The sequence below is a fragment of the Podarcis erhardii genome (genome assembly GCF_964252035.2).
Source record: "Podarcis erhardii genome assembly, chromosome: 2".
Classification (NCBI taxonomy): Eukaryota; Metazoa; Chordata; class Lepidosauria; order Squamata; family Lacertidae; genus Podarcis; species Podarcis erhardii.
Genome location: NC_138498.1, coordinates 3,125,149 through 3,135,171, shown reverse-complemented (window position 1 = coordinate 3,135,171; position 10,023 = coordinate 3,125,149).

Here is a 10,023-nt window from a genome sequence, read left to right as displayed (position 1 = left end):
GGTCCTTAACCCCTTGGAAACCTCCCGCACTAGGCATAGGTTGATGCCTGACAATAGACAGACTCCAACATGTCTGCATTTCCAAGCCCCCCCCCCCTTGGTATCTGGGTCCTGGGATCCATGAAGATAAAACCAGAAGGGGCCTCCCCCATTGCACAGGCCCATGACTTGCAAAACATGTCCCAACCACCACTGGTGTGTGTGTTTTGTCTTGGGTGTGATCCTCCTGCAAGCTCTTCTAATTCCACAGACAGATCATGCTGACAAAATATAGGTGAAATAACGCCTTTCTCAGGACTGCGCTAAACTTTGGGAGCTTCCAGTCCTGAGTTTCCCTTGTAAGGGAAATGCAGAGGCAGGAGTATTTTCAGGGGAGAATTAGTGGGCCTGGGTGGGTCCTCAATCTGCAGACCATTTTAGACCCAGGTGGGAGGTAGTGGGAATGACCCATGGTGGGGAGGGGGGTGAGTTGTTGGGGGAAAATGGTTGGTGTAGGAGGTGCAGGGTCTTGCTTGCAGGCTTCATAGAGGCATCTGAGTGGCCAACTGTGAGAACAGGATGCTAAACCAGATGGGCCTTGGGCTCATCCAGCAGGGCGCCCCTTATGTTATAATGTTGCTTATATCTGCATTTCCTAGGACTATAGAATGCTACCTTATGCCAAGTCAGACAATTGTTCCATCTCGGTCAGAACTGTCTCCATCCCTAGGGTTTCGGACTCAGCGACATTCTCCATTTTACCTGAACCTTCTGCATGTGAAGCACATAGATCAAGGCTGGGGAGCTTGTGGCTCTCCTGCTGCTGTTGGACTCCAACTCCTATCAGACCCAGCCAGCATGGCCATGATCAGGAATGATGGGAGCTGGAGTCCAGCTACCTCTGGAGGGGCACAGGTTCCCCAGCCCTGTGTTAAATGTACATTTCTGCTGGAGTATCTCAAAGTCACAATCTCTACCAAACATGAAAAATTGTAAAACTTTTTTTTAAAGAACAGAACTTTTTTTAAAAATGTTCAAAATCAATCTGAGCAAGGAACATATTGTGCACACTCAGCTGACTGCTGGCATTAAAAGCAGATTCTTTCAACCTGTGCTAGATCAACAGCTAATTCTGATATCTACATTGTGGTGGAATGGACAAGTCTTCCCCCCCCCCCACCAACCAAAGACCTCCTAACCCTTGAAACCTGCTTCGTTTGTTTCTTTTCATGAACCCGCTGCTGTTGGCTTGGCATGAATGTCACACTGACTTTCTTGCTGTTCTCCCTTTCTCGTCGTCACTTTGCAGATGCTAGGGGTACGTGCCAATTCACATTCCGATGCCTAAAATGCTTTCTTTTCTTAGGAACATAGGAAAAGACTTGTGTCCAGCTAGTCAAGTATTTTCTGCATCCAGCTTCCCCAGCTTAGTGCCTTGGATATTGTTGGGCTACAATTTCCACCGCCCCTGACCATCTGCCATTGGTGGCGAGGGGTGCTGGGAGTTGTGGTCCAAATGGCTTGTCTGCACTGGCTGCCAAACAGCTCTCCAGGTTTTCAAATGGGAAGCCTTTCCCAGTCCTGCCTGGAGATAGCAGGGACCCCCTCCAGAAAGAAGCAGGTGCCCCAGGTTCTGCCATGTGCTTGCATCCCTCCCACAAAACCATGGCAGTACAGAAGGCTCCCTATCCTGACACTGTATCTCCCACTTTATTCTTTCACATGGCAAACCTGCCAGCTTGGAAGTAGGCCCAGATTGCTGCTTCAAGAAGCCACCTGGAGCCCTCCTCAGCTAGCAGACCTGGAAATGGACAGGGCTCCTGGTTATATCTGCTCTTCAGGGCTGACCCTCCTGTTTCAGAGCGTGAGGCAGCAACCTCAGGTGGCAGGTGCTGAGGGGTGCAGAGCTGTGCATGCCTCCCTCCAACTTTTTCTGACCAAAATCCGGGACATCTTCCCCCACAATACCCCCACCATGCTGCTGCCATGGCCCACCACTCCCCCCGCCTGCCCAGGCCGCCTTGGTCCACTCGCACGCATGCTGCTGCCGCACTTGTTGTGGCAGAAGGAAGCCACTTCCTCTGCTCCAGGTGAGACCTACTTACGGAGTTTAACACCAAGTAGTTTGTGGAGGAAGCTGTGTTGGGCCATTGGCAGCTGAGGCTCCTCCACTTTGCACATGCACACAGACCCCTCTCCTGGGGGCTGATGTAGGAAAGAGAAAGGGTGCCGTCTTGGTAGGCACCAATGCTGCTGCTGCTCCAGGAACTGCTTTTGTGACCCCCCCCCCTACAGTCTGTGCTAAATCGGGTGCCCAGAGACAAATGCAGACCCCATGGTGCCTTCAAAGAAAGGGGAGACGTCCCGCTTAAAATGGGGCACTTGGCAGGCATGCTACCAGCCTTGCAACCTCTACACCAGCCAGATGCCCTCAGGGTCAGTGGAAGAGGCCCTAGGCACAGTGCCAGTGTTGAAGAGAGATTCAGCTACCAGTCCAGGCAGCTTCGGCAGGTGGCATGAGGTGGCACAAACCATCCTGCCCTTTGATTCAGACAGCAAAATGTCTTGGGCCAGTCCTGCTGCTTTTGCATTCTGCACAGAACAAGTGTGAGGAACAGTTTCCAGCCTGAGGGTCACACTCCCTTCTGAGCAACATCCTGGGAGCCACAAGTGGGTCGAACAGCAAAGGTCCAATTTGTCTTTCTGTGGCAAGCTGGCTTCTACACATGTTCACACACACCTCTCCATTCTCCATCCTGGCAAGCAAAAGGTATTGTCAGAGTTCAAGAAAGCAAGCTATCTTGTGCTAATAAATATGTTTACAGATGATAACATGGACCTGGCAGATAAACCCCTGATAGGATACGTATTGATATCCTAGCTGCACATATAGCTATTGCCACTTTTGGAGGAATTTTAAGGAGCTAATTTAACAGCATAGAATAAAAGGGTTTGGCAGGCAGACCTAGCAGAGAAAGTTACACGCCAACTAAGAGTTATTAGAGGAAATGAGCACAAAGATACCTTTGCGATAAACTGGTGAGGATTTATTGCTTATGCAAATAGTTCAGGCATCAAAGGGAAATCCTTAGGGTGGACTCCAGTAAGCGGATTTTTGAAAGATTTTCTTTTTTTATTAATTTAAATACTGTATCTCTGCATTTTGTGTGGGGTCTGCACATAGATGCCTCTTGGTAGTTTAGTTTCTGGTTTTGTCCAGTTGGTTATGTTCTAGCTTTTGTAACAATCTTTTCTCCTTTATTAATTTTTTTAATTGGTTATATTAGTTATATTGGTTATACAACTTAAGACAATACTGTAGTATAAAGTAATTTTTTGTGTTTTAAGGAGACATTCCAGTCAGGCAAAAGTATTCAAGGAGTATGCAAAGCAAGGCTGTTGAGGGGTGTGGCCTGGCAAGGAGAGGCTCAAGGACCAGGTAGGAGGCCTGCAGGCCTGCAGACGTTCCTCACCTGACATAGAATACCATGGGGCAGTGAGTCCCCCTTAAAAAAGGACCTGCCACATTAAAGACCAAAAGTGCAGCATTGACACTATAGTAGGTTTGCAATGAAATTGCAGCAGCTTTTCTGGGGACATATCCTGCAAAAACAGCTGGAGTGAATACACCCCAGGATCTTTTTTTCCTCACCCCAGACTTTACAGGACCCCTCTGATTCACACAACATAGCTGATAAGGGGCAGATACATAATGTGGCATGTTTTGATCTCAACTTCCAGAAAGCTTGTGGCAGGCTGGAATGCAGATCTAGTCTATCAGAACCTCTTGCTTGGACCTGCCCAAGGACACAACTCACAATAAATCTGACTCAGGGGACATATCTTCACCATTTTATGATTCACCATTTTAGCAACCTTCAAAGCTCTGAAATGTTGTCCTGCTCCTGCTCAGCACATATTTTATTTTCCCTCCTTCCTTCCTGCACATTTTACTCAAGACAATTACGCAATGCATGGCCAACCTCATGCAGTGCTGAAGAAGTTCCACCAACATCCAGCACTTCGGTGAAACCATCTGTGTGGATACAAAGATGCCCGTGTTGGAAGGAACTGCATATGCAGCAGCTGCAACTTCATAGGCTGTTCGTGGTGCAGCAGCTTGAAGAGCCAAGCCACCGTTTGCTTGTTTGTAAACAGCTAATTTCTTCCATGTTGGGCAGCGCTGCAAAGAAACCAAACCACAAGACTCCACTTCTGTGTGCATTGTTCCCACCTGTGTGTATGCACATCCTTTGGAGCCCAGCATCTTGCTCAGAGTCAAGCCCAAATAGATTTTCACATAGCAACCAGATGAATTTGGCCCTGAAATAATCATATCTTCTCCCAACAAAATCTAAGGGGTTGAGCCTTAAAAAGAACAGAACAGTCATTAAAAGAACAGAAAAGTCAGTTGCTGCCTTTGGGCTTCCATATCTCCTGAACTGGTGGCTTACACACACACTCACATTAGGAAGAGAGGCAGGGCCAAATTCAGGGGTCTGGTGGGTCAGATTATGCCCCTATTCTAGAGGTCTCTCACCCCTGTCTTAGAGAACCCACCCCCTGGAGTCTGGGGAAGCTTCTAGGCTGTGTACACACCATAACTTTGCAAAGCACATTGTTTCTCTCAGAAATTCTGGGCACAGAGGATCTACCAGTGTGTGTCATGGTTTGACTTCATCATGCCTACTACTGGCATGAAGGTTGGCCAAGTGGTCTCTGGCTGAAAAATGGTTTCCCATCTGTGCTCTTCACTTCCAGCTGCTCTTTAAGACAGTGGCCAGTTGAGATGCAACTCTGTGCTATACAAATGGTAGACACATCTCTGCAACAGCTGCTTGAGGCTGAAGACTATGGCTGTGTACTATAGGTGTGTATTATAGGTGTTCAAAGCTATTTATCCCTGCAGAGAATTCTGGGCACCATAGTTTACCCCTCACAGAGTTACAATTCCCAGCACCCCTTAAAAGACTACAGTCTTGGGGGGGGGGAATTGGGTTTTGAATGTGCTTTTAATTTAAGGTATAGTGTGCATGCAGCATTAATATAGCAAACATGCAAGAAGGAAACATTTAATTGTCATACAATAATCTGAGTACAGGGGAAAACAGCCCTCCACCCCAGTAACAGAACATACCCCTTGTTCCCAGGTGTTGCAATTAGAGCCTTTGCAACTATCAATGTTTGCAGAGTGAGCTGTTGTTTGTGTGGACACAAGACATTTTTGCACCCAGCTTTGCGTGTGTGTTGCATTCTTTCCCACACTGAGCCTGCATAGGACTCACAATCTTTCTTGCTGTTTGCAGAGACTTTTCCTAGTCATGGCAAGAGATAAGCACATTCCTATCTTCTGTGCTCAAGTTCCCAATAGCAAGGGGTTCTGGGTGTGGCAGAAAGCGAGTGAAGGTGGAGTGGAAGAACCCCCAGTGGTAGGCCCACCCCATTTATTTTTTCTTCATCACTGTTGTTTTAAATGGGGAACCTGAGGAGGGAGGGGTGTCCTAAGGGAACCTCATTCCTCACTTTTGGAATTTTCTGCCACAAGGCAGATCAGTGGTTCAGGTGCAGAAGTGGCTGGTACCTGATGCTGGGGCTGATAGGGCAGAAGGCAGGGAGACCAACAGTAGGTGGTGTCAGAGCCAATGACAGGCAAAGCCACCTCTTGGACTGGTTGTAAATATGAATGCAGGCAGGTGGCAGGCTGGCTGAGAGCAGACTGAGGTTGATGTCCTTAAGGCGACAAAGGGAGTGGCTCTGTGCCTCTCTCCCTCAGCTGTCTGTTAGCTGGAAAGACAAAAGGCCAACAAGGAGACTTATGTGAGCTGGAAGCTGGGCGGCAGGCTGGAAAGGCAAAGAGAGCGTCATGCTTCTCTTCTGCTGGAATCCAAAGGCTTTGGCTATGGGATAAGCAGGACCCTGCTGTGAACACCTCCATCATAGGCTCAGGTTGTATATATGTGCAAATAAACCATATATCATAAAAACACCAGAGTCTCTGCTGTGCCACATTCCGAAGGAAACACGGACCCTGGAACCCCTGGAATCTTGCCCTGCTTGGAGACTGGGGTGGTTTGCAACATTATATACATCACATGACTGTTATATACAAGCACATCTGTTATTATATGCAATAACAGAAATCAGGAATTCAAGTAATATATGGTCATACCCACTCATTCAAGAATCACACTCTCATTGCACACAGCGCTGCACCCCCTCCACTCTATTCTCACTTCAGCAAAATACTCAAAACAGCCAACAACCCCAAATCATGGGCAAATCCTACAGCTGAAAAAACAAAAAGACCAACCATTTCCTCCCCATCTTTCACCTGAAGCAATGCAAATGCCCTCCCACTATCCCTCACCTACCAACAGAATCAAAGCTGATTCCCAAAACCTCATAGGGAGCATCCCAGTTCATCAAGTAAAACAAAACAAGTCTCCCTAAAAAGAACAAGTATACCCCAAGAACAACACATTGAAAAAAGGACAAATCATAGCAGGACTTATCTGCATGCCATTTGGCTAAAGACCATATTAGATATCACTTTGCATTTTGTTGCTTAACATTGCTCAAGGTAGAGCATCTGATGCAGTTTCAGGGTTGAGGGACTGGAGCTCCTTGTTTAGCTTATACCCTTGGGATACAAAGAGAGATGACTGCATGCAAATAGCACAGATCAGTGAGTTAAAGAGAACTAGATATCTAGATGCCTTAACTGGCTAGATGTTGGTCATTTGCAAAAATCCCCTTTCATTCCAAGGCTCCTACATGTGTTTAAAGTAACAGATTACTCCTTTCAGATTAGCTTTCTTGTCTGGTTTTGGAGGAAATGGTTTCCAGAACAAGGGATCCAAACACAGCTGATTAACTGCTTGCATTTAAAAGGCATACCAGGAGCGATGCCTGGAGGTAACCAGCCTCAGCCCTGAGTATAAAGGGTGATGGTTGATAGAAGGTTACCATTTCAGCACCTTCCCTCTCCGGGTTGTTTTTATTATGTATTTTGTGTTTTTATCTTGTATTTTTATGTTATGAACTGTCCTGAGATCTACCGATGAAGAGTGGTATATAAATTTTAAGAGCAATAATAATAATAATTATACACAGAGCCCAAATAACATGGGCCTCTTCCTTCCTCTGTACTTCCTCTAGCACTTGCTAGGTAAGTTTAAAAACTGATGGTGAAGGCAGAAGTAATATTTGCACAAAGAAAGGGGCCAAGTTCACTGCATGTATGATGTTAAAGGAAAATATAATGAAAATGCTGTATAGATGGTATTTGACTCCTGTAAAATTAGCAAAGGTATACCACAACAGTGATAATTTATGTTGGAAATGTAAAGAAAAAGAGGATACTTTTTATCATATGTGGTGGGCCTGCCCCAAGGTGAAAGACTTCTGGGAGAACATTTATAATGAACTGAAAAAAATGTTGAAATATACATTTATTAAGAAACCAGAGGCCTTTCTTCTTGGAATAACAGGTTTGGAATTTCCTAAGAAAGATGTTAAATTATTTTTGTATGCCACAACTGCTGCTAGAATTTTGATAGCAAAGAAATGGAAAACACAAGAAGTACCAATAGTGGAAGAGTGGCAGATGAAGATGATGGACTTTTTGGAGCTGGCCGACCTGACTGGAAGAGTCCGCGACCAGAAGGAGGAGGAGTACCAGGAAGATTGGAGGAAATTTAAAGACTATTTAGCTAAATATGTTAAGATAACCTAATTGGAAAAGCTTGCAAATACAAAATCGGCCTAGGATTTAAAAATGTAAGGATAGGAATTAAGATCTCTTAAGCCAGATAGAAGGAATGAAAGATGTTACCGTAAGTGACAAAGATAATTTTTCTTTGAGAAGATAGATTTGGGAAAACCGTTAAAATGATATATAATGAAATTCAATCAGGGGGATTTGAGGAAGTCACTTAACAATGTTAGCAAGTTTGGTTTAATTACAAACAGGATGTATGTATGTTTGTTGGGTGTGTTTTTTTGGAAAATTAATTAAAAAATTGGAAAATTGGAAAAAAGAAGTAATATTTGCACAGAACAATTGAAACTATGAGACTGCGCCATCTTGCATAGCTGCTAGGAATCCAAAAAGCACTGCACTCAAACCCCATTCAGGGGCAGTTGGGAGGGGTGTTAGCCAGCAGACAGCACCCACACTCCCACATGTGTACTTGCCCTATACTTATGGGGAGCTGCTGCTGTTAACATCTGCCCACCAAAGCTGGCGGTGGACTGTGGCTCTGATGTGCACTAGTGGTGCTCAGTGTACAGTTACAGAAACACCGTGTTAGAACCTTTCAGACTCTGGACTTAGTAGTTTAGGTAAGATGCAAAGCTGCCCCATAGTGAGTCTGACCACTTTCCCACCTAGCTCAGTACTGACTGCCAGCATTTCTCCAGGGCTCCAGAGAGGGAATCTATCGCAGCCTTGCCTGGAGATGCCTGGGATTTGAAACCCATACTGGAGGAGGGTGCTCTTTGGCTAGTAATGTGTTACATCAAAATGTGGTGAGCTGGCCCACTCCCTGCTCACTCTGCTGGGTCTCTGCCCCCCAAATCTTGCCCTGATGGCTCCACTGATAGGAACTATAAATTTGTGCCATAAATAAGAATCTTTAGCATTTGTACAGTGCTTTCAGCTGTAAGAATCAAATGTGCTACATGATCACTAAGTCAGCTTCACAGACTATGACTGTACAGTGGTACCTCGGTACAGGCACCAGTGGTAATTCGTTCCGGAAGTCCAATCTTAACCTGAAACTGTTCTTAAGCTGAAGCACCACTTTAGCCTCCCACTGCCACTGCGCTGCTGCTGCTGCTGCACGATTTCTGTTCTCACCCTGAAGCAAAGTTCTTAACCCGAGGTACTATTTCTGGGTTAGTGGAGTCTGTAACCTGAAGTGTACTTAACCCAAGGTACCACTGTATACTGTACATGCCATGCATTTACAGCATAATTAAAGTCCATGACTCCCCCTGCCAAAGAATCCTTAGAACAGTAGTTTACCCCCCCCCCCACAGAGCTACAGCCTCCAGCACCCTTAGCAAACTACAGTTCCCAGGAGTCTTTAAGGGAAGTCATGTGCTCTAAGTGGATGGTGTGTATGCAACCGTGATCTCAGTCATCCTCATGACTGCTCTGTGAAATGGGTTCCCCATGCAACCTGGGGACCCCATGCAATCTGCAGGGGGAATTCTCCCGTCAGTGACTTCAGCAGGGAAGGGAGGTGTCGGCTTCTTTCAGCCCTTTACAGTAATCCCTGGCAGGGCTGGCCCACTCATGAGGCAAGGTGAGGCAAGGTGAGGCAACTGCCTCAGCCTCAGGGGCAGCAGATCCCAAGGTTGGTCTTTCTTCCCTGGCAGGAAGCAGGTTGCTGTTTGGGGGTCTGCCTCAGATGCCCAAATGCCTTGTGACCACTGCGGAAAGGGACTGAGGCTCTGCAGTGTTTCTAAGCCCATGTTTGCCACAATCTCTGGTTGCTTAAGGGGGCAAGGGGCACTCAGCCAACCTCTGGCACCTGTGTTTGTGTTGTCAATGGCAGCCATTTTGTACTGGCACCCTCAGCATGTTTATCAAAATATTAGTATCAGCACCTCAGTTTTTACAAAAAGCAAATGCTGCTTACAGGTAAATCTGCAAAGGATTGTGTTGTAAATCTGCAATGCTGCCTGTGCTCTTACAAGGTACATTTGTCAGAGCTGGTAATTAGCAGCTTGATTTGCACATCAAAGAACTTTCTGGACCATCAGTTTGTAGCACAAAAGACAAGCCTGTCTCTGCATTGAAATAAATTTGAAGAACTAACAAGGGAAGATCTGCATACAGAAATCCCACCTCATATCTGTTTTAGCCCCTAATTTGCTCTTTAAAGGCAGTAGCTGGCGATCTGAAATTGTGTTTGTCCCCTCAGTAATTTTTTGGGGTATTATTATTAACGTCAACTTTATTGGAATACAGAAAGTATGGTGATTACAAGGAGTTATTTCCATGAAGAACAAGAATGGGGAGAAAACCAGGATAAA